Below are 22,480 nucleotides of genomic sequence, written 5' to 3'. Positions count from 1 at the left end.
TAGGCATTAGTATTATTTAGATGGAATTAATTGATAGAATTATCAATGTGGCATAGAAAAAAATACTTGAGTCAGTGACAATTAATGAATAATTCAGCTTTGTAAATATGGGTAATGAAGAGAATTCCCCAGCATATGAATGATTCCATGTGAATATCAGGAAGCTACACCAATGTTTGATAAGCTTGCTATGTACCTTTTGGAAAATTATTACTTTAGGGGCTAAAATTATTCGTCAGAATTTCAAGTTGAGACATTGATTATTCAAATAAAACTTGCAAATCTGGCCATTTAAATAATGAAAATAGGGTGAAGATGTAAACTTGCTTCTGTTCTGTTTTAAGCTGTTTAGAAGCACTGATTCTCTACCGTGGCTGCTCATTAGAATCATCTGAGGTATCTTTTTAAAACTACCATTGCCCAGGCTTCATCTCAGAGATTCTGATTTAATTGTTCTGGGATGAGGCTTTGGCTTGGCAGTTTTTAGGAATTTCAGGAAAATCTGGAGTGCCCTGAGCACTGATAGCTCCTGCTGTCATAGTTAATTCTGTAGCTTTATCACCATTCTTGGCCCCAGGTGTAAGACTAATTCTGGAGATAAAAAACTAAACAAATTCTGACCCCATTTTATATGATAGGTTAAATTTTAACCTGCTACACGGCTTGTCTACTTTCTCTGCCAACACATGAATAGGACTAACGTTTGAATAACTGGCACAGTTAGGTCTCATCAACTCCCAGATGGTGAATCATTAAAGGCAAAAGCAACTCATCAGAAAGGAATGTAAGGATATTTTTCTATTTGGGAAACTGCCCACCCCAAGTTCAATCAGAATGTGATGTCTCTGAGTTTTACTCTCTCTAGATTTCTGTCAGCATCTGCCTCCTCATCAAAATAAATCTTACTTAAGCCCCTGAATGGTTTACCATACTCCCTACGCTACAATACCACAGATGGAAGAAATTACAGCATGAGAAATATCTACAGACTGGAGGCCACCTGGTCAGACATACAAAATTAAAAGTCTGGTACTTTCGTAAGCCTGGATTTCCCTTTCCAGTCCAGATCACAACTGTTATTTTTGAGCAAGAGAATATAAATGTAGTGTTGGGTCAGAGGACTTATTGTGTAGCTGACAGAAAAGAGACCATTACCATCTTTTTATCCTTTACAAAGGCCATTCTTTATAGGCTGTAGGGCTAACAGATTGCCCGGAAGTTTCCTGTGGGGAAGAAGAGAGCAAGCTGGAAATCAGCCTGTCTAGCAGAGGGGAAGGTGGGGGGAATCTGACTGAGGTGTTATCACGCCACATCCACCTCCCCAGCTAGAACTTCAAACCTCCCACATCTCCTTCCTGGGGTGGGTGTTTCCTTACTTCCATCCTGTCTCCCTCCCAATTCCTCCAAACATCCTCTGCCCTACCCCTGGTCCTTAACAAGCTAGGGTAATAAATATGGAATTTAAATAGGTGGAGAAGGGAGAAATTGCTCTACTCTAGAATGGCAGCAACGGACCTCAGAAGACCATTTTCCTTTATCCTTCTCCATATGGGACTTAAAGGATAGGAAGTACCTCTGCTTTTCTCTGCTGCAGCTTCACCTAGGGGAAATCTTGATAGAACTAACTGACCCTGAGGAAAGGAACAACAGTAAAATAAAGGAGGAGATGAAAGGAGAGAAGAGGGAAAAGAGCAAGAGAGAAAAGGCAGAGCAGAGAGAAGGGACTCCCTTATGTCCATTGGAATTAGACTCCATATGGGTTGATAATTGTTTTGAGGGGCAAATGAAAGAACTGTTTTCACTGTCTTCTAGAAATTGTGTATCTGTTTGGTGAGGTCATGTTAAGATTATCTTTCTAGGAGTTAACTGTGCCTTCCTGACTTTCAAATATTAAGGAGAGAAATGAGATCACACCAAGTCTGAGGGATCATAGCAAACTGTAGTCTGATCCACACAGGATGAGAGGTCAGGGAAAGTCCTACACAAGAGAATGAGGCAGGATACTTTGGAGCTTGGCGAAACCTAGATTCATGCAGTTTAAGTTTTGATATAGAGCAGGGCTAACCAGGGAGGGTGACTAAATGCTCACCATGCCCCAGAAGTTCACCCCCAAATGCTTTTTTCATGAAAAAGTTTCATCCGTGGGTCTCCTGGACCAACTCTGTAAGCATTCATATTTTTCCAAAGTTGCGATTGTAGTGATTTTAAAATTTTGCACTTAATTTACATATTTTAATGTTTTGCAGTTTCCAAAGTTATCGTAAAGAATCTTCCTTCTTTTTTCTTTTATTATTAATAATAAAGCTATGTACAACTTCATGAAATATCATTTTGCTACTCATCAGCCTTGGAAGGCCCCTTTCTAAATTAAAGGCCATCCATTGCCAAGAGCACCAATAAAAAATTTATATCTCTGACAGATGACTTTTTAAAATTTAACTGCATGTATGCTTCCACCCAGTTTACATGGAAAATCGCATGTGCCTTTTTATTCTCACTCTATTCCAAAATGCACTTTACTGCGTTATAATTGTTTGATTTAATGTTGCTAATTTAATGGCACCAACTAAATAAAACTGTAAATTTCTCAGAGTATAAGTCTGAGATTGTATCTTTTCCAGAGTTTGAGTCTAAGCGTTATATGTAGTTGTTTATTATTATTATTTTTTTGCATGGGCAGGCACTGGGAATGGAACCCAGGTCTCTGGCATGGCAAGCAAGCATTCTGCCAATGAGCCACCATCGCACTGCCCTAAGAGTTATAATTTGAAATAGCATTATCACCTAAAATATAAGAATCATCATTAAGCAAAATAGGAATTTATTTGCATCTCTTTTTAAAAATGGGATTCTTAAAAAAGAAAAACAAAAACCCTGAAACCAGGAAATCTAAGAACATTTTGGATCCTGAGATATCATCCTGTTCTGTAATTTCTCTAACTCCCAGCAGGTGGCAATGTTGCCCACTGTTTTGGTCCCTGAACTGGTAGAAGAGTATGGGATCCAGAGCACAAGTGGATGGGATGGGTCAACCTTGACAAGGGGACAAGTCCTCTGGTCTACCACTAGTAATTTTTCTTGACATTAGCTGTGTCCCTACTTTTCAAACTATTGCACCATGGCTAACTTTACTTTTGAAAACTTAACTTGTCCCTGCCTGTATCACCTCCCTTCTAAAACTGCATGTTGGCTCCCTTTGAGTTTTGAAAAGAATTTAATTCTTTAATCTGAAAATCAAGACCTTTCATCTACCAAGCCCATTTGACCTGTGTGTCGGCAGCATGTAGGATGGATAAAAATAGGGAGAGTCAGGAAGCAGGGAGACCAACTAGGAAACTCCTATAGTCAGGGCTACCTAAATGGCTGAAGAAGTTTTAAAAAGAATTAACTACAAGAAAATCAAAGGTTTAGAATTTGGTGGGTCTCAGATTGATTAAACCAGGAATGTGGTCATATCTGGCCTGTGTTTCTAACTTGTCTTTGCTCCTGCATGCGCACCTGTTCTCGCTCTCCCTCTTTGAGGATGGACACCCTCTCTTCTTTCCTTGTTCTCAGAAAGGGAAGAATAGTCACCAGCAACCCTGATCCTATATCTTCAGTCATCACAGAGAGATGAACTCTTTTTGTCAGTCCCAGGGAAAATTTTTGATTGGTCTCATTAGACAAATCAACTGTGCGTGATGGAATAGAATCACGTTGTTAAATATGGATATGGGGTGGGCAATAGTAGCGCAGTGGCAGAGTTCTTGCCCGCCATGCCGGAGACCTGGGTTCAATTCCCAGACCGTGCACCTATCCCCACCCTCCAAAAAGGATGTGCATACTGATAGAAAAGATAGGTCAGTTCTCAGAATATGCGGTGTGAACCTGCACAAACAAAATAATATGTCTCGTACATATAGGTAATGGAATACCTAGGCATAATATAATGGTATACTGTGCCAAGGTAATGTTGGAGTAGTAAAAAGGGGGCTTAGGAGATGTTTTTGGGAAATATCAGATGTGGGGATCATTAGGGACCATCTTAGAAGTCTGCACCATACCTAGCATGTGCTACATAATAAATAACAATAAAGAATGCCACGAATCTCATGGGGTATTTGAGAACTTAGGCTTAGCTGCAGTTTTACTTGTTCACATATTTCTGTTCATGTGTAAATATGAGTATAAGAGTGTGTGCTCCGGTAGAGAAAAGTAGGTTGTATTGATCAAGGAGTAGACGGCATATGACAGCCATTCCAAATATTATGTCCACCCACCAGTTTACGTCCCACATCTGTGCCCTCCCTCTTTCAACTCTCACAAGGTGACTTTTTTCCTACTTTGCAAAGAAACTAGAAAACAGCCAGCAAAATCTTCAAGGCCCACATCTACAAACATCACCGTCTACTTCCATCTTTATCCTACCGCCATCTCTCTGATTCAAGGGCTCCCACATTTCTGCCGAGTTCGAGCTAGCTGCCTGTGCTTTGGGTCCCAGAGCAGGTTTCGCGTTTTATCATTTTTTCTGTCCTATCTTCTTTGCCTCTTTCCTCTGTCACAAACATATGTCCATTTTTTTTTTTAATCTTTAAAATACAGGTAGACATTTTTTCCCTCTGCCCTAAGTAATCCTCTGGCTTGTACTTTCTTTTACTTTACCCCTTTCCTTTCTGATGGAACTATTTCTTTGTCTTCATTTCCCCCCCAACTCCCATCCATTCTTCAAGAGGACCGCAATCTAATCTGTGTCCATCTTCCATCTTTAAAAAATTCCTCTTGACCAACTTCTTCTACCAACTGCTCTCCTTTTCTCTGCTCCCTCTTTGCAACAAAACTTCTCACTATTTCCAATATCTCTTTTAAACTTGTCCCAGTCAAGGCCTCACCTTTACCACTTCTCTGAAGCACTTTTGTCAAAGTCACCAGTGACATTGTTAAATCTAACGGTCAATCCCCTGTCCTCAGCCTGCTTGACATAATGGCAGCATTTGATAGCAGTTGGTCACTAACTCCCTCTTGTTATGCTGTCTTCACTTAACTTTTTTGTTATTATATTTTGACTTTTAAGACATTTTTATTGTGAAACATAACATTGTATTATTTTTTACATTAATTTTTATATTAGTTTTTTACTTTTTAAAACATTTTGATTGTGAAATGTAACATAAATACAGAAAAGCAATACATTTAAATGGACGTTTTAACAAGTAACTTTGGAACAAATTTCAAAATATAATATGGGTTACAGTTCCACCATTTCAGATGTTTCTTTCTAGCTGCTCTAAGACGCTGGTGACTTAAAAAGAAATGTCAATATAATGATTCAGTAGTTATACTTATTTATTCAATCCTATCTTCTGTGATACAATGCCTCCTTCTCCTATGATCCTTCTCCCACTCTTTAGGAATATTTGAGCAATGACCATTCTAAATTCTTCATGTTGGAAAGGGGCATCAACATTATTGGGTAGGGGGATACAACTGGTTGAAGCTCTTGAGAGACTAGTAACTCTGGGTTTCATGGTTTATCTGGCCTACGAACTACATGGAGTTGATAAGTTTCTGAAAAATGAACTTGGTGAGTGACACTTTTATAGAGTCTCAGATAGACCCCTCGGTATTCTTTAGGATTTACAGGAATACTGTTGGTTGGGGCTTGACATACCATGGCAATTAGCAAAATCTAGCTGAAACTTGCATAAGAAGAAGCTCCAGAATAGCCTCTTGTCTCTTTGAAATCTCCATGCCATTGATACCTCATTTTGCTACATTTCTTTACCCCCCTTTGGTCAGGTAGGCATTGTCACTCCCATGGTGCCAGAGCCATGGCTTATCCCTGGGAGACATGTCCCACTTTGCCAGGGAGACATACATCCCTGGATGTCATGTTCCATGCAGAGAGGAGGTTAATGATTTTACTTGCAGAGTTGGGCTTAGAGAGAGAGAGAGAGAGGCCACATCTGAGCAACAAGAGATGTTCTCTGGAAGTAACTCTTAGGCATTATTATAGGTAGCCTTAGCTTGTGCCTTACAGATAAAAGTTTCATAAGAGCAAGGCTTAAGATCAAGGGCTTAACCTAATAACTTGGGAGTCCCTAATATTTGAGAGTGTATTAGGGACTTCCCAGATGGGAAAGTTGAATAGTTCCATATATTTTCTCCAGTCCCTCAAGGTACTTTGTCAATACTTTTAAATTATCTGTTTATCATACTTTGGAATGTATCTCAGAATTATATTAAGCTATACAGAATTGCAAGACATTGTCCCCAATCTTAGGCTCCAAGTGTTTGGGTTATTTCACTGAACAGGCCAGACAGGTTAAATTAGACTGTGTGCTACAGAAAGTTTAGGTTTTGGATAAAATAAACCTCTCTTCTTTAGGCCTCATTTAGTAGGTGAAGTTCTAAAATACAGACACTGTCATCCTTTACCCTGTATTCTGATTTACCTTAGTCCCAAGCAGATCAGCTTCATTCTCATATCTAATTGAAGCCTGATCTCTTTTTCAGCTTCTTTAACAGTTGCTGTATGTAGCAATGCTGACTTTCAGAGCTGCAGAGCTCCAACTCTGAACCTTAGGTGTCAAACAGGTGCCCAAAGTTCCAGGAAAATACCAGGTTATGCACATATAGCACAGAATCTCAGAATTTAGAAATAACACTTAAAACCTAGGAACAAATGTGACTGCTTTAAGAGCTTACAATCTAGGCCCCAATTTTCTTATAACTATTGTCTAAAAGAGATCGTACAATATTTGTCCTTTTGGCTTATTTGCTCAACATAATGTCCTTGTGGTTGATTCACTTCGTTGCATGCCTCATGACTTCAATCACTTCTGTAGCAGAAGACTATTCCAACATGCGTAGAATCACAGCTTGCCCTTCTGTTTCTCAGTTGGTGTACGCTTTGGTCACCTCCATCCATTGGGTATCATGAATAACGTCACCATAAACATCAGTGTGCAAATGTCTGTTCAAGTCCCTGCTTTCAGTTCTTTTGAGTATATTCCCAGTAATGGGATTGTCTAATCATTTGGTGACCATTTGTTTAGCTTCCTGTGGATCTGCTACATTTACCTACAGAGGGGCTCCCCATTTTGCAACCCTACCAATATTGAATGGGTATACCTCTCTTTCCACATTTTCTCAAGTACTTAACTCTTTCTATTTATTTATTTTGAATCTGCAGATTTTGTTAAGATATATTTATATAACATATATTCTATCCAAAATAAGCAATCAGTGTTTCACAGTAAACTCATTCAGTTGTACAGTTATCATCCCTCTCAATTTTAGACAGTTGTCATTGCTCCAAAGAGAAAAATAACAGATAGACACACCCACACCAAAGAGAAAATCCAAAACTTCCCTTAACTCTTGTCCCTCCACCCCAATTATTTACTCTAGCATTGTTGTGGTACTAGTGATGCACTCCTGTTAAATATAGACCTTAGAATTCAATAAGTAGTTTTGTCTATATACCCTTCTATTATTAACTCTTTGTACAAGTGTCATTCTTTTGAAGTAGTTCATGCAGGAACTTATTCATATTTGTAGTGCTAATTATGAAGTATACAACTCTAAATAATCCCGTTCAGTCATATTCATCTTTAATATGACACTATTATTCATAAACCCTTTAATGAACTACCGTCATCTCTATCATTCCTATACTTTAAAGTTCAATCTCATTAACTAGTCTGTACATATTACATAACCATTCCCTCTTGTCTAGCTCCTCTCTATCTCTAGGTTCCATATTTTCTATATTTTGACCTGAGTTTAGATTTTTGAGGGGGTTCATATAAGTGAAATCATACAGTACCTAATCCTTTGTGTCTGGCTTATTTAACTCATGGATGACAGTTTCATCCATGCTGTCATATGACTCAAGACCTCATTTCTTCTTATTGCTTCATGATACTCCATCATGTTTACATACCGCATTTTGTCATCCATTCATCTGTTGATGGACACTTGAGTAGTTTCCATCTTTTGGCAATTGTGAATAATGCTGCTGTGAACAGTGGTGTACAAATGTTTGTTTGTGTTACTGCTTTCAGCTTTTCTGGGTATATACCAAAGAGTGGTATTGCTGGGTCATAGGGCAAGTCAGTATTTAGTTTTCTGAGGAATTTGTCAACTGTTTACCTCAATGGCTGTACCATTACACATTCCCACCAGCAGTGTATAAGTGTTTAATTTCTCCACAACTTCTCCAACATTTGCAGTTTCCTATTTGTTTAATGGCAGCCATTCTTATAGGTGTAAGGTGATATCTCATTGTGGTTTTGATTTGTATTTCCTATATAGTTAATGAAAATGAACATCTTTTCATGTGATTTTTAGCCATTTGTATTTACTCTTCTGAAAACTGTCTAGTTATATCTTTTGCCCATTTTATAATTGGGTCTTTTGTTTTTTTGCTTTTGAGTTGTATGGTTTCTTTATACATACTGAATATCAAACCCTTTTCAGATATATGATTTCCAAATATTTTTTCCCATTAAATTGGCTGCCTCATCACCTTTTTGACAAAGTCTTTTGAGGCAAGAAGCATTTGATTTTGAGGAGTTCCCATTTATCTATTTTTTCCTTTCATTGCTTGTGCTTTGGTTTAAAGTCTAAGGAGCTACTTATTACTCCTATTACTAGATCTTGAAGATGTTTCACTATACTTTCTTCTGAATTTTTATGGCATATTAGGTCTTTGATCCATTTTGAGTTAATTTTTGTATAGGGTGTGAGGTAGGGGTCCTTTTTCATTTCTTTGCCTGTGGATATCCAGTTTCCCAGGCCCATTTATTGAATAGGCTAGTCTGTCCCAGTTCAGTGGATTTGGGGGTCTTGTTGAACATCAATAGACCATAGATCTGGGGGTCTATTTCCAAACTCTCAATTTGATTCTATTGATTCATATGTCTATCTTTGTGTCAATACCATGCTGTTTTGACCACTATAACTTTATAATAAACTTTAAAATCAGAAGGTGTAAGTCCTCTGTGCCAGTTTGAAAATATTATGTACCCCAGAAAAGCCATGTTTTAATCCTGATCCAATCTTGTGGGCACAGCCATTTCTTTGAATCCTAATCCAATACAGCAATTCATTTTTATTAGATTATCTCTGTGTGGTGCACTCAATTGTGGGTGTAGCCTTTTGATTAGATGGAGATGTGACTCCATCCATTTAAGGTGCATCTTGATTAGTTAACTGGAGCCTTTAAAGGGGGAAGCATTTTGAAGAAATGACAGAGCTGGCAGAAACAGAGAACTGACACAGATGACAACACTTGGAGGACAGAGATATGGACGTTTGGAGATGCTTGGAGGCCAGCAGAAGTTGCCATCAGATGTTAAGCAAGCCAGAACCTGGAGAGATCCAAGGGGAGTCAAGAGATGAAAGCCAGCCCCAGAGAAGCAAAGTGAAGAACCACCACAGAAACAGAGGCTGAAAGCAAAAAGCCCAGGAGCGACCTCAACAAACCAATCACAAGTAAAGAAATTGAATCAGTCATTCAAAAGCTTCCCAAAAAGAAAAGTCCAGGACCAGACGGCTTCACATGTGAATTCTACCAAACATTCCAGAAAGAATTAGTACCAACTCTGCTCAAACTCTTCAAAAAAATCGAAGTGGAGGGAAAGCTACCTAATTCATTCTATGAAGCCAACATCACCCTCATACCAAAACCAGGCAAAGATATTACAAAAAAAGAAAACTACAGACCAATCTCTCTAATGAATATAGATGCAAAAATCCTCAACAAAATTCTAGCAAATTGAATCCAGCAACACATTAAGAGAATTATACATCATGACCAAGTAGGATTCATCCCAGGTATGCAAGGATGGTTTGACATAAGAAAATCAATTAATGTAATACACCATATCAACAAATCAAAGCAGAAAAATCACATGATCATCTCAATTGATGCAGAGAAGACATTTGAGAAGATTCAACATCCTTTCCTGTTGAAAACACTTCAAAGGATAGGACTACAAGGAAACTTCCTTAAAATGATAGCGGGAATATATGAAAAACCCACAGCTAATATCATCCTCAATGGGGAAAAATTGAAAACTTTCCCCCTAAGATCAGGAACAAGACAAGGATGTCCATTATCACCACTATTATTCAACATTGTGCTTGAGGTTCTAGCCAGAGCAATTAAACAAGAAAAAGAAATACAAGGCATCAAAATTGGAAAGGAAGAAGTAAAACTATCACTGTTTGCAGACGATATGATACTATATGTAGAAAACCCAGAAAAATCCACAACAAAACTACTAGAGCTAATAAATGAGTACAGCAAAGTAGCAGGTTACAAGATCAACATTCAAAAATCTGTAGCGTTTCTATACACTAGCAATGAACAAGCAGAGGGGGAAATCAAGAAATGAATCCCATTTACAATTGCAACTAAAAGAATAAAATACTTAGGAATAAATTTAACTAAAGAGACAAAAGACCTATACAAAGAAAACTACAAAAAAACTGTTAAAAGAAATCACAGAAGACCTAAATAGATGGAAGGGCATACCGTGTTCATGGATTGGAAGACTAAATATAGTTAAGATGTCAATCCTACCTAATTTGATTTACAGATTCAATGCAATACTAATCAAAATCCCAACAACTTATTTTTCGGAAATAGAAAACCAATAAGCAAATTTATCTGGAAGGGCAGGGTGCCTTGAATTGCTAAAAGTATCTTGAGGAAAAAAAACGAAGCTGGAGGTCTCACGCTGCCGGACTTTAAGGCATATTATGAAGCCACGTGGTCAAAACAGCATGGTATTGGCATAAAGATAGATATATCGACCAATGGAATCGAATAGAGTGCTCAGATATAGACTCTCTCATCTATGGATTTGATCTTTGATAAGGCAGTCAAGCCAATTCACCTGGGACAGAACAGTCTCTTCAATAAATGGTGCCTAGAGAACTGGATATCCATATGCAAAAGAATAAAAGAGGACCCATATCTCACACCCTATACAAAAGTTAACTCAAAATGGATCAAAGATCTAAACATTAGGTCTAAGACCATAAAACAGTTAGAGGAAAATGTAGGGAGATATCTTATGAATCTTACAATTGGAGGCGGTTTTATGGACCTTAAACCTAAAGCAAGAGCACTGAAGAAAGAAATAAATAAATGGGAGCTCCTCAAAATTAAACACTTTTGTGCATCAAAGAACTTCATCAAGAAAGTAGAAAGACAGCCTACACAATGGGAGACAATATTTGGAAATGACATATCAGATAAAGGTCTAGTATCCAGAATTTATAAAGAGATTGTTCAACTCAACAACAAAAAGACAGCCAACCCAATTACAAAATGGGAAAAAGACTTGAACAGATACCTCTCAGAAGAGGAAATACAAATGGCCAAAAGGCACATGAAGAGATGCTCAATGTCCCTAGCCATTAGAGAAATGCAAAAAGCCACAATGAGATATCATCTCACACCCACCAGAATGGTCATTATCAAAAAAACAAAAAATGACAAGTGCTGGAGAGGATGAGGAGAAAGAGGCACACTTATCCACTGTTGGTGGGAATGTCAAGTGGTGCAACCACTGTGGAAGGCAGTTTGGCAGTTCCTCAAAAAACTGAATATAGAATTGCCATATGACCCAGCAATACCATTGCTAGGTATCTATTCAAAAGACTTAAGGGCAAAGACACAAACGGACATTTGCACACCAATGTTTATAGCAGCATTATTTACAATTGCAAAGAGAGGGAAACAGCCAAAATGTCCATCAACAGACGAGTGGCTAAACAAACTGTGGTATATACATACGATGGAATATTATGCAGCTTTAAGACAGAATAAACTTATGAAGCATGTAATAACATGGATGGACCTAGAGAACATTATGCTGAGTGAGTCTAGCCAAAAACTAAAGTACAAATACTGTATGGTCCCACTGATGTGAACTGACATTCGAGAATAAACTTGGAATATGTCATTGGTAACAGAGACCATCAGGAGTTAGAAACAGGGTAAGATAATGGGTAATTGGAGCTGAAGGGATACAAACTGTGCAACAGGACTAGATACAAAAACTCAAAAATGGACAGCACAATACTACCTAATTGTAATGTAGTTATGTTAAAACACTGAATGAAGCTGCATCTGAACTATAGTTTTTTGTTTGTTTGTTTGCTTGTTTTTTTATATATATTTTTTGTATTTTTTATTTTTATTTTTTCTCTATATTATCATTTTATTTCTTTTTCTGTTGTCTTGCTACTTCTTTTTCTAAATCGATGCAAATGTACTAAGAAATGATGATCGTACATCTATGTGATGATATTAAGAATTACTGATTGCATATGTAGAATGGAATGATTCCTAAATGTTGTGTTAGTTAATTTTTTTTAATTAATAAAATAAAAGCCCAGGAGCAAGGGACCAGCAGATGCCAGCCACATGACTATACAGCTGACAGAAGTGTTCCTGACCCATTGACCTTCCTTGAAGTAAGATATCTGTCACTGGCTGCCTTAGTTTGCACATTTTTATAGACTTAGAATTGTAAACTTGTAACTTATTAAATTTCCCTTTTTAAAAGCTATTCTAGTTCTGGTATATCACATTCTGGCAGCTTGCAAACTAATACAACCTCCTACTTCATTCCTTTTTAGTATGTTTTTGACTGTTCAGGGCCCCTTTCCCTACCGAATAAATTTGATAACAAGTTTTCCCAAGTCTTCAAAGTAAGTTGTTGGAAGTTTGATTGATATTGCATCGAATCTGTAGATGAATTTGAGTAGAATTGACATCTTAACAATATTTAGCCTACCTGTCCATGGGCACAGAATTTCTTTCCACCTATTTAGATCTTTTTAAAATTTCTTTTAGCAATGTTTTGTAGTTTCCTACGCACAGGTCCTTTACATCCCTGGTTAAGTTTATTCTTAGATACTTAATTCTTTTAGTTGCTCTTGTGAATAGATTTTTTTTAAATTGCTTCCTCAGTTAGGTCATTACTTGGGTATATAAACATTACTGATTATTGCACATAATTCATGTATCCTGCCACTTTGCTGAATTTATTTGCTCAAGAAGCTTTGTCATAGATTTCTCAGGATTTTCCAAGTATAGGGTCATGTCATCTGCAAATAATGAAAGCTTTACTTCTTCCTTTCCAATGTGGATGCCTTTTATTTATTTTTTTTCTTGCCTGACTTCTCTAGTTAGAACTCCTAGCACAATGTTGACTAAGAGTGGTGACAGTGGGCATCCTTGTTTCATTCCTGATCTCAGGGAAAAGGTTTCAGTCCCTCATCATTAAGTATGATGCTGGCTGTGAGTTTTTCATATATGCCTTTTACCATATGGAAGAAGTTTCCTTCAATTTCTAACTTTGGAAGCATTGTATCAGAAAAGGATGCTGAATTCTGTAGAATATTTTTGACCATCAATTGGGGTAATCACATGATTTCCCCCTTTGGCCTTTTAGTATGTTGTGATACATTGATTGATTTTCTCCACCTTTGCATGCCTGGAAGAAACCCCACTTGGTCTGGGGTTTAAAATAATTGTACAATTATTTTAATATGTCATTGGATTTGATTTACAAGTATTTCATTGAGAAGTTTTGCATCTGTATTTATTAGGAGATTGATCTGTAGTTTTCCTTTCTTGTAGTATCTACCTGGAAGGGTGATGTTAGCTTCATAAAATGAGTTAGGTAGTGTTCCTTTTTCTTCAGTTTTTTGGAAGAGTTTGAGAAGAAAAGATATAAGTTGGTTTTTGAAAGTTTGGCAAAATTCCCCTATGAAGCTACCTGACCCTGAGCTTTTCTTTGTAGGAAGATTTGTGACAACTGGTGGAATCTCTTTACTTGTAATTGGTTTGCTGAGATCTTCTATTTCTTCTTGAGTCAGTGTAGGTTGTTCATGTGTTTCTAGGAGTTTGCTCATTTCATATAAGTTATGTAGTTTGCTGGCATATAGTTGCTTGTAGTATTCTCTTATGATTCTTTTTATTTCTTCAGGGTACATGGTAATGACCTCCCTCTCATTTCAGATTTTATTTATATCCTCTCTCTCTCTCTCTTTTTCCAGCTTAGCTAAAGGTCCATCGATTTTACTGATTTTCTCAAGAACCAGCTTTTGGTTTTATTTATTTTTTCTATTTATTTTTTTTTTTGATTCTCCAATTCATTTATTTCTGCTTTAATCTCTGTTATGCCTCTTTTGCTTTGGGAATGGTTTGATGTTCTTTCTCTAGTTCTTCCACTTGAGGAAGTAAGTCCTTGAGTTTTGCCCAGTAGGCATTTAGGGCACTAAATCTCCCTCTCAGAACTGCTTTTGTTACATCCATAAGTATCGATATGTTGTATTCTCATTTTCATTCATCTCCAGGTATTTACCGATTTCTCTTGCAATTTCTTCTTTCATCCACTGTTTATTTAAGACTGTGTTATTTAATCTCCATATATTCGTGAAAGCTCTGGTTCTTTGGTGATTATTGTTTTCCAGCTTCATTCTATCATGGTCAGAGAAATTGCTTCAAGTAATTTCAATCTTTTAAAATTTGTTTAAGACCTGTTTTGCGCTCCCAGCATATGACCTATCTTGAAGGGCATTCCATATGCACGAGAAAGGAATGTATATCCTGCTGTTTTGGGGTGCAGCAATCTATATATGTTTATCAGATCTAGTTCATTCAACACATTGTTTAGGTTCTCTATTTCCTTATTGATCGTCTGTCTGGTTGTTCTATCTATAGAAGAGAGTGGGGTATTGAAATCTCCCACTATTAGTGTTGAAGCATCTATTGCTCCCTCCAGTTTTGCCAATGTTTGCCTCATGTTCTTTGTCAGCTTGATTGGATGCACAGATGTTTATAATTGTTATATCTTCTTGGGGAATGTTTCCTTTTATTCATATGAAGTGTCCTACTTTATCTCTTATGATAGCTTTGCATTTTAAGTCTATTTTGTCTAATATTAGTATAGCTACTCCTGCTTTCTTTTGGTCACAGCTTGCGTAGAATATCTATTTCCATCCTGTCAATTTCAGTCTATTTGTATCCTTAGGCCTAAGATGAATCTCTTGTAAACAGCCTATAGATGGGTCAAATTTTTTAATCCATTCTATCATTCTGTATCTTGTTATTGGTGAATTTAGTCTATTAACATTAAAATTATTACTGTAAAGGCAGTTTTTGAATCTACCATTTTATTCTTTGTTTTTTGTTTGTCAGATGTCTATATTTTTTCCCTCTCTTTCTTTTTATCTTTTAAGTTACCCTTACTAATACTCTTTAATTCTGTGCCTTTCTTCAGTACTCTCTCTCCTGTCTTTATTTTTTCAGCCAACAGAACACCTTTTAGCATTTCTTGCAAGGCCAGTCTCTTGTTAAGAAATTGTCTCAGCTTTTGTTTGCCTGTGGAAATTTTAATTTCTCCCTCACTACTTTTTGTGTTAGCTTGTTTTGTATCCTGTATATTGGGTATCACATCTCATTCTTTTTTCCATATGAGTATCCCGTTATTGCAGCACCATTTGTTGATTTTTTTCTTTTTTTTGCGGGGGAGTGGGGTTAGTGCATGGGCCAGGAATCTGGGGCTCCTGCATGGCAGGCGAGAATTCTACCATGTCCCCCCTTCTCCCTCACTTTTGAAGGACAACTTTGCTAAGTAAAGAATTCCTGGTTGGAAATTTTTCTCTTTCAGAATTTTAAATGTATCACACCACTGCCTTCTCACCTCCATGGTGCCTGTTGAGTATTTTGACCTTAATTTTCTGTGTCTTCCCTTGTATGTGGTGAATCACTTTTCTTTGGCTGCTTTCAGGACTTTCTGCTTCTCTTAAGCAGTTGACATTATGATTAGTATATGTCCTTGGAGCGGGTCTATTTGGATTTATTCTATTTGGAATTTGTTGGGCTTCTTTGATTTGCATATTTAAGTCTTTTATAAGGGTCGGGAAGTTTTCCCAATTATGTCTTCAAATAATCTTCCTAGCCCTTTACTCTTCTCCTTCTGGGACACCAATGATTCCTATATTTGTGCACTTCATATTGTCCTATCACTTCCCTGAGAGCCACCTCAAATTTTTCCACCTCTTTCACCATTCATTTCTTTTGTGCATTCAGATTCTGTTGTCTTGTCCTCTAGTTCATTTATTCTTTCTTCTGCTTCTTCAAATCTGCTAAATATACTTGTGTCCCTAGTATATTCTTAATTCGATACAGTATCCATAATTTCTGTTAAGATCAGTTATTTTTCTATTTATTTTTTCAAATTCTTTATGTTCTTCTAGATTCTTCTTGGTATCCTTTATGTCTTTAGCCAAGCCATTGAACTTATCTTAGGAGATTTGTATTGACATCTTCGATTAGTTGTTGCAAATTCTGTGTCTCCTCTGGTGTTTTAATTTGGTCATTTGGCTGGGCCTTATTTTCTTGCATCTCCATGTGCTTTGTGATTTTTCTCATGCTCTTGAGGATTTGAATATCTTGATAAGGTGATTTTGAAAGTTGATTTTCCTTGCTTATCTAAGATCTTATAGTTGCTTGGGTTGAAGGCCTCCCTTTACACTTGATTTGTCCATAATTCCCCTCCAAACTAAGGCTGGGACAGGAGGTGCCACTCTATGATCTGTTAAAAACTAAGGAGAAAGGCAGTTTGCCAGACTGCACTTTTTGTGTCTTCCCAGCAGATGATGCTTTCAGGTCACCTTTTTCACTTTGGTGTCTCCTGGACTAGACTGCCACTTGGGCAGGGACCCAAGCCAGTGCAAAGCCAGTCAAGTTTCTGTGAGTGCTGAAAGCTGCCAGCTCCGGGACTGGGGGTGGGCAGTGCGCCCCTTGGCACACTGGGCACAATGGATCTGGTGGTCTCCAGGCTTCCGCATGGAATGACCTTGGGCTGTGGGACCAAGTACTACCCCTGCCCACAGCCAGCCGGGAGTGCCTGGCTATATGGCACAGCTTGCTTCCATGTCCCCACCTCTCCACCCATACATGCTGCCGTGAGCACTCTGGGCCTCCGTGGCAAAAGGTTAAAAGCAGCAGGACCCAGGGAACCTCTTTCATTGGCCAGCTGTCAGATCAGCTAAGTTCTGTGTCCCCCCACCCCTCTGAAGGAAGGATACCCAGTCTTGCCAAATCAGGTGCCCACAGCAGCCTGCCTCAAGAGTGGGGGTAAGCACTGTGCTCGGCAAGGTCTCTGTGTGTGGGTAAACCAAGCCTGCAGGCTTCAGATGAGAGGGAAGACCTCTGAAGCTGATCCGTGGTGGGAGGTGGGAGCACGGTGCTCCTTCCACTCTGGCTCCAGCCTGCGCATTGCAGCCTGCTCCAGATGTGGGTAAACTCACCCTGTCCTCTCAATTGTAGTTTCTCTGCTTCTTCATCCAGGTCCTCCATATATAATGTAGAAGTCCCTCTCTGATTACTCATACCCTGGAACCACTGTCTTGGTCCTTTTTCTGTCACTTCTCTAGTTGTTCCATGGAGCAGTGGTGAACTCAGTCTAACCTAGTCTGCCAACTTCCCAGAAGTTCTTGACTTAATTTTAGGCACACCACACACATTTTGTTTTTCTCTATTTCTTTGGCTCTCAGGGCTTTTGCTGGTTCCTTCTCTTTCCCCAACTTTTAGATACTGAAGGGCCCCATGGTTCAGTCTTTGGCTCTTTTTTCTTCCACATCTACATCCCCTTCCTTGACAAGCTCAGCTAGACTTACAACTTTAAATACTAAACTTGGCCACAGCTTCTATATTTTTATATCAGTAGCCCATGTCTCTCCTCTGAACGCTATATTTGTACTCTCAACTGCCTATTCCCTAAGTCAGGGAGCTATTTAACAGCATCTCACACTCAGTCTGTACCAAACTAAATTCCTCATTTCTACCCACCCCCACCCCAAACTTCTTCCCACAGGCCTCCAATTCAGTTCATGCATCTCCATTATTCCAGTTGTTCAGTCCCAAAACACTGGCTCCTCTCTTTCTTTCACACCGTCTTCTGATCCATCAGGAAAATCTTGCTAGCTTTACCTTAAGAAAAATATCTACTTACTCCTTAACCTTTTGCTACCTGGTCTGATCACCAACTTCTCTTACCTGGATGATTGCAATAGCCTCTTAACTGACATCCTAACTTCCCCTTCCATCTCCCCATCTCTTCACCTCCCAATCCCTGCCTGCACACACTGTCTATTTTCCTTACATGAGTCCTAGGGAAGCTTTTTCCTTCATTAGAGAAGTTGTGGGTTTACATAACAATCATGCATAAGGTACAGGATTCCCATCTACCGCCCTATTATTAACAGTTTGCATTGGTGTGAAACATCTGTTTCCATTGGTGATAGCACATTTTCATGACTGTACTATTGACTGTAGTCCATGATTTAACTTAGGAGTCCCTGTGTGTATAGTGCAGTTGTATGGGTTTTTTTAAAGAAATTTTATTCTATAACTATATATACAATCTAACATTTCCCCTTTATCACATTCAGAAATATATTTCAGTGCTATATTCAGTTAATTACATTGTTCGCGAACCTTTTAATACAAAAGTCAAATCATGTCACTCTTCTTCCTAAAACCCTCCTGTGATTCTTTATTTCACTTAAGGAAAAAAAGCAAAATCCTAACCACAACCCATAAGTTCTGCCATGATCTGAACGTTGCTGTCCTCCTTGTGCACAGTTCCAGCTACACAGGCCTCCTTGCCATGTTTGGAGGCTTTTAGGGAGCTGTTTCCTCTGCTTGAAATGCTTTTCACCAGCGCTCACCCTAGCATCTCTTTCATGTGTTTTATTCAATGGCGTCTTCTCAGTTAGGCCCATCCAAACCATTTCCCTCAATGCTCTCCTCTCACCATCCCTGCTTTCCTTTCCTTACTCTATTTTTTTCCATAACATTTTTATTTTCTGAATTATACCACATTTACTTTTTGCTTATTCATTCTATAAATTATTGATTTCTATCTCTACCCTCTAGAACATAAGGTTCATGAGGAAAGGGATTTTTGTCTATTTTGTTCACTGCTGTATTCCCAAGTCCTCTAAGAGTAACTCAAAGCAGATAAGGTGCTCGCTGAATACATTTTGATGTACTTTGTTAATCACAGTCACCAGAAATCTAATTTCTGAAGTCAGTTGGCCATTTCATATTTAGCTTTAGTTGAACTGCTTAGCCTTTAACGCTACAGACCTCTCCTTTTTTTTTTTTCCATATGTCCCCCTCTCATGTCTTCCTAGCAATGGATCCTCATTAGTCTCTTTTACAGAGTCTTATTCTCTTTAAATACACGTGTGCCATGATGCTGTCCTTGGTTCTATATACTCCTCCTTCATAATCTCATCCATCCACCCGTAGCTTTAATGACAGTTACATCTTTTCAGCCTTGATATCTCCCCACCATCCTACAAGCCACAGTTTCTTGGATCTTCCACAGGCATTTGTTCCTCAAAAAACCCAATCTGAACTCATTTATTTGTAGATGCTCTTCCTTGTTTCCTCTTCTGTTAGTGAATAACATCATCACAAACTGGGAACCTGGAGGTCTTTTTCAATTCCATGTGTGTTTTTTTAATCACTCCCTATCAAATCTAATTGACCACAGAATCACATCAGTTTTACATTCTAAATATTATATAGCATATTAGAACACTATTGTGTTTTGTATATTGAACTATACAGAGGCAAAAGTCATTTTTGTATACTGTCCTTCCAAACTGCTGCTGACGAGATCTTTCTAAAAGTCAAGCTGGCGGTGTTACTTCCTCACTTAGAAAGTTTGAATGGCTCCCTTTGCATAGCCTGTAAGGTCCCTGCCTTCCAGCCCCTCATCTTCCCCTACTTGTCCTTCCTTATACATCTTTTTGTTCTTCTGAATTATTTGTGGTTGTCCAAATCTGCCACACGTTTTTCAATTTTGTGCCTTTTCACAGGCTATGTTCTGTGCTTAAAGCAGTGTTTCCCACTTCATGCTTTCCTGTGGGTTATTTTCTATACTTGAAGCCCACGAAGCCCACGTGCTCTTCACTCTGCATACTCCATGATGTTTATTTTAGTTGTCTCATCATCTATGAAGTCTCCCCTGAAATTTCTTCAAGAAGAGCTACATGCTTTTTTTGTTGGCTATAGCATCTTAGACTGTATTCAAACTATCGTTTACATATGTGTCTTTCCTTCTAGGCTTTTAAGGCAGTAATCATATCTTCTTAGCATTGTATTCCCAGTTCCCAAAACAGTGCTTGAACTATAATAGATGATCATTTAATGTTGGAGTAAAGAAAGAAGAAAGGAAACACCGCACCCTTTGGAAACTCATTGTATCAGTTCAACTTCCACCCAAAAAAGTTCTTAGAGAATATAAATTGGAAATGAGTAAAGGAATGTTTGTAGCAATTATATCATTACAAGATTTCTAATATTAAATCTTAGCTTTTGTTGTAAGTCTTCATTCTACTTCTTATAGTGATAGGATGATCAAATGGCCAGCCTCTTGGCTAAACTTCTTAACTTTCATAGGTGCTGTTAGATCTATCTCTCACCATTTAATTGATGATGAAAGCATATGGATCTGTCTTTAGTTACCAACATCGAATCTCTACCCTCCACATTATTAGAGTGTATCATAAGAACATAAACTTAAATCCTTTTCTAGTTTTTAACAATAGTTTTGTGGTTTATTAATTTTTTTTCTAGGTGTTCTAAAGTACCTTTCTACTAAATTAGGATAAAATAGGGCAAGTGCAGGTCTCTGGTTTCCTATCCAGCTTTAAAACAGTTAATAGACAACTGCAAGTCCCTAGTTCCCTATGCAGCTCATAAAGGAGTTAATGAACAACTGCAAGTCCCTAATTTCTTATCTTTCTCCAAAAGAATTAATGCAAAGCTGCAAACTTCATGGGACAAAAATTTCCCCTAAAGCCCCAAAAACTCCTCAAACCATCAAAACATCCCCAAACCATAAAAGCTTGTAAAATTATGGGCCTGAAACAAACTCTCAGTTAATAGCAGAAAGCTGGCGTTGTAAAGATTGTTAAATATCTGCCCAAAGACAAATTTTGGATACATAACGAGCTGACTGCAAGCATCAATAATTATCGTTTCCTGAAACAATGCTAGTCCTGTCAGCACCTGGTTAGTGCAAACCATGTAAGCCCCTCGTGTTCAAAGGTTACTATGGAAACCTGCAACTAACAAAAAACCTTCCTATAAAGCAAACTAACCTATTCCCACTCAAGGCGTATTTATCCCTTGAACACATCCGTGTAAACTTCTTTAACATGTACTCTCTCTCTCTTTAATAAATTTTACTACTTATTCCTACTGGCCCTTTCATCTGTAAATTCTTTAGGCATTGAGACTCCTGAACCCAGAACAGGGCTCATTGGCACCATTGCCAGCAGGACACTGGCTACACTACTAAACAAGATCATCCATGACCTACTACCTTTGACTGCCCTGTTTGGCTTTCATAAAATGACTTCTACTGAATATATTTAGAGAAGTTACAGGAAATAGATAGTGAAATGAAATTCATTATTTTATCTATTGTAGGGAATGTTGTAAAGGACATAATTTTCTATAGTCTACCTTATGTGGATCCATAGTGAAACTGCTCTCAGTTTTCATTACCAGGAAATTCAGTGTCTCCTGGGCAACTGATTTATTCTAAATTTATACACTCTATGAATCCTGTAGCTGATAACGTTTATCCTCCTTCATCAGTTACCAGAAAGTTTAGAGACATATTTGTAGCTGAAATTTAATAAGCACACATTAATTTATGGCTTGGATTTTTTTCATGTACCAAATTTTCCCCTGACTTTATTTTATTTTCCTATCCTTATTTCCCCGTCACACAGATTTGCTCATCTATTTAGTTTTACCCCATCTGTGTGTTTTTGTAAGCTGTCTCGATTTTTTTTAATAGTAACAGGATGGAACCAAACTAAATTAAATAAAAATACAATGATCTCATAGAGCATCAATTCTGTGAGTGGTTTTTTGGGGGAGAGGGGAGGAGTCCTGTATGTCTTCCAGGTGAATACAGATTTTATCGGCAGCCAGCTATTGCAAAACACTCAAAGTAGAACAATTGTTTATCTGGAATGTCAAGGACCCAATCTCACTTCAGTTAATGGTTACCCCACAGTTTTGATTCTTACCTTGTATTGGTCAAGCTTCCAAGTTGACACACGAATTTAAACATCGTATACCTCCAAAAGACTGATCATAAAATGACCTAAGAAAATATCTAAAGCACAGCTGTTGGGCGTGGATGAGCAGAGATCACATGCTGGCTGTAGAGATATAGTAAAGCTGTCTCTGTGGGAATAGGCACTTGATGTCCTGAAAAGACTAAAGTGTTGCAAAGCTGCTTGAATCTGGGGTGGAAGGAGGCCTTGGGAACCCTTTAACTTTTGACTCATCCTGGCACAGGGAAGCAGATGGTTTAGCTCCTGCTTCCTCCTTCCCCATTCTTTAGTTTCATTTTTTACTTTCTTTACC

At 38.0% G+C, this 22,480-nt stretch overlaps 1 long non-coding RNA gene across 1 annotated transcript in view; it reads right to left on the bottom strand.

The window, feature by feature from the left end:
- The window catches only part of LOC143667985 (uncharacterized), a 90,913-nt gene extending 68,656 nt beyond the window's left edge, over positions 1 to 22,257 (bottom strand). The window contains exon 1 of the long non-coding RNA XR_013168216.1: positions 22,138 to 22,257. This is a non-coding gene — a long non-coding RNA (uncharacterized LOC143667985). The remainder of the gene's footprint in view (positions 1 to 22,137) is intronic.
- Between the last annotated feature and the right edge of the window lie 223 nt (positions 22,258 to 22,480).

The sequence above is a fragment of the Tamandua tetradactyla genome, chromosome 24 (assembly GCF_023851605.1).
Source record: "Tamandua tetradactyla isolate mTamTet1 chromosome 24, mTamTet1.pri, whole genome shotgun sequence".
Classification (NCBI taxonomy): domain Eukaryota; kingdom Metazoa; phylum Chordata; class Mammalia; order Pilosa; family Myrmecophagidae; genus Tamandua; species Tamandua tetradactyla.
This window is presented reverse-complemented; position numbering and strand designations above follow the sequence as displayed.